At 45.2% G+C, this 3,165-nt stretch overlaps 1 pseudogene; it reads right to left on the minus strand.

Moving 5' to 3' along the window:
- The window catches only part of LOC102889359, a 958-nt pseudogene extending 453 nt beyond the window's left edge, over positions 1 to 505 (minus strand).
- Between the last annotated feature and the right edge of the window lie 2,660 nt (positions 506 to 3,165).

Genomic DNA, 3,165 nt, shown 5'->3' on the forward strand with positions numbered 1-3,165 from the left:
CAGGTGCATTGTGAAGAGAATGTAGACTAGAGAACAGCTGACACCCCACTATCCACAAAAGACCACCATAGCCCCACATAGCCATGGGCTCATGATAACCTTGGACCTAAGTGGGTGGCAGATGGCTACATACTTATCATAGGCCATGGCAGAGAACAGCCAGCCCTCAGTGATGTTCAACACCAGAAAGATGTACATCTGGGTTGCACATCCAATATAGGAGATAGTTTTCTTTTGACAGACCAGATGCACCAACATCTGGGGCACAGTGGTGGTAGCATAACTGATGTCTGGCATGGAGAGGACTCTGAGGAAGAAGTACATGGGTGTGTGGAGGCAGGAGTCCAGGTGGATCCAGGTGACAATGAGACCATTGTCTGCAAATATAGAGGCAGAGGAAGAGAAAGATGTTAAAGAGGATTATATTCATTTTTGAATCCCTGGAGAAACCCAGAAGGACGAACTAAGACACAGAGCTGTGGTTCTCCAAGGAAAAATATTTCATTCTTCTTCAGCTGCAGAAGGAGAAATAGACCTGCCCATGGCCTAGCTTAGCCTCATATTCAAGGAACATGGTCATTCAGTTGCTGGGAAGGCCAGTGGTTATTTGGATCCTACTTAGGAATAATACCAATTCGAAGATAAAGGTCTACCTAGGGTGAAGCTAAATTTGAGGAGAGGGAAAGCTTCATGGAAATTTCTGTTTCTCTGCCTCACATCTTTTTCCAAGACCTCCATGGTTTTATTTCATTCTGTCTATCAGCTCCCGCAAAGCCATCTGCTTTCCTTCCCTTCAGAAGCTACCAACACATAGTGCATTGCTTGCGGGCTCTTTTCTCTTAGTCCTGGCTGAAGAATGAAATGATAAAGATTTGAAGTTTTCTTCCCTTTTATCTGAAGACAAGCACTGAGAACACTTTTCTTTGGGGCTTTAAACATCTGATTACTCTAGTTATATAGACAGGGTGAGTCAGATTATGTGGAGAAGATATATAATTCCAGAAACCTTAAAAGTATTTAGAAAGTTTTACCCAGGTCTGTGTTTCTTTAATTTTTTGGGCTTCCGGAAGCTTCCTCACATCGGATTTTCTTTTAGTTGGTGTCTTTCACTGCTCTGCCTTTTCCTGGCCTTACCCATAACTAAAGGAAAGGTTCTTTGTGCTTGACCCTAAAGCTATAATTGAGGCAGAGTAACAGCTGTCTTTTTTTTTGCTTAAAGACAGATTTGGCATCTCTAAGTCCTTTCACCCTGGTGGGAATACTGCTTCCAATGGTAAGCTATCCTCTAGAGTCCCTTTCTCTCCTAGACCTGAGATTTATGATAGGCAGGGAGCCCCAGTTAAAGACTGTGCTTGGGTTTAATTTATTTCTTCACAATTATCACTGATTCTGTGATTCCATTGAACGTGGTATATTCTAGTGCAGGAGCATGGAATTTGCATTCAGAAGACTTGAGTTCAAATCTTAGTATTTCTACTCTGGCCCTGTTCGAGCAATGAAATCTTTGACGCTCAATTTCCCAGGGAGGGATCCCATGAGAAGTAACACATGATATGTGCGAAGTACCTAGCATTGAGTCTAGCACAGGGCTGGAGCTCACTAATTCTAGTTTCCATCAAATCCTCTTTCTCATGGTGTCATTTATCAGATGGTCAACATTTATCAAATGGTCAACAAATGGTCTTTTTGATAAATGACACCATGAGGAAGAGAATTTGAGGACATCTTACCTATCAGGCCCTGTACTAGGAGCTGGAGAGAAATGGACAAACAAGACGTGGTAGTAAAATTGCTGACCCATGAGAAGATCACACAAAATGTCTAGGATGCATTGTGACCAGTTTTGCTGGTGGGCAGGAGGGTTTCTGGTACATAATATCTGGAAGAGTAAAGACTTGGCCGTCTCTCTATGCTCTTCTTCTTCCAGTTTCATCTGGACGTGATGCCTGGACTATTGCAGGAGTCTCTCAATAGGCATCCCACTCCCAGTCCCTGCTACATACCTGGTGGCTAGAATATAGCTGAGAATTGAAGAAAAGAGGAGAGTTCAGAGGAAAGAGGGATAGAAGGTCCAGGGAGAGATGAATGTGGGGCTCCAAGCTCACTATGACCCTCCTTTGCAGCCATCACAGGTAATGGCCTAGGGCTGTGCCAGAGAGGAATGCCAGGACATCATTATCCCTTCTGAAGGTGGTTACTTCCCTCCGCTTCCCCAACGAGAGCATCATAGCTATTTCCAATTTCAGTGTCTCCCTGCAGCTCAATGACTGCCCTGAACATTCAATCAACTCTTTTCCCTGATTTATCATCCCTACCTTTATCTCTCCTACCAATGTCTTTTCCCATATCTTCAGTGGGCTGCAGAGGAGGCCAACTGCCCCAGTTCCACAGCAACATTTTTCACTTCCATCCACTTTTCTCCCCACCTCAACCGAGGAGCACCGTCAAAAGACAAATAATGAGGAAGAAAGACAAAGAGACGGAGAAATCAATGAACAGTGGAGGACAGAGGTCAGGAAGCTGAATATAAAGATGCTTAGGCTTGGAGGGTCTGATGTGAATAGGAAGGAGGTGGAGGAACACAGTGGGACAGAGAAAGGGACAGGTAAGGGAGCATCAAGCAGAGGGTGTCTAGGGGTGGGTCCGCATGGCTCAGGCCCCTGACAGTGCCTTTCCTTTCCTTACCTGGTACTGGTCTCTGCAAGGGATGAGCCAGGAGCCTACTAGATTTCTCTTTAATATTTGATCCTCAGGGAGGACAAATCAGGCAACTTCTTAATAAGCCTGTGTGCTGTGGGATTCTCCAGGCCCCCAGCAGCCTTCCTCAGCCTAAGCATGCATTTTAGCATCCCAGCTTGCACTCAAGGCCTATACACCCACTAGACTCCTCCTCCACTCCCCACAGGCCTCTACCTACTCCACCTCACAGTTCAAGGGGACTTATGTGTGAACATCAATTAGAATAAGTGCATAGACAGAGAAATACAGGGGCGAGGGCTAGGCAGGCATGCCAGGGAAGAATTTTATGTTCCATAAAGAATGAATAGGACTTTCCAGGCAGATTGTCAGGGAAGGACTCTATTCTGATCTCAGCCAGAGTGCCCTACTTCACTGTCTCCATCATGTTGGGTCCTGGCCTGAATTGCGTCTTGTCTTGTGATTCCA

Source organism: Pteropus alecto, unplaced genomic scaffold (genome assembly GCF_000325575.1).
Source record: "Pteropus alecto unplaced genomic scaffold, ASM32557v1 scaffold170, whole genome shotgun sequence".
Classification (NCBI taxonomy): domain Eukaryota; kingdom Metazoa; phylum Chordata; class Mammalia; order Chiroptera; family Pteropodidae; genus Pteropus; species Pteropus alecto.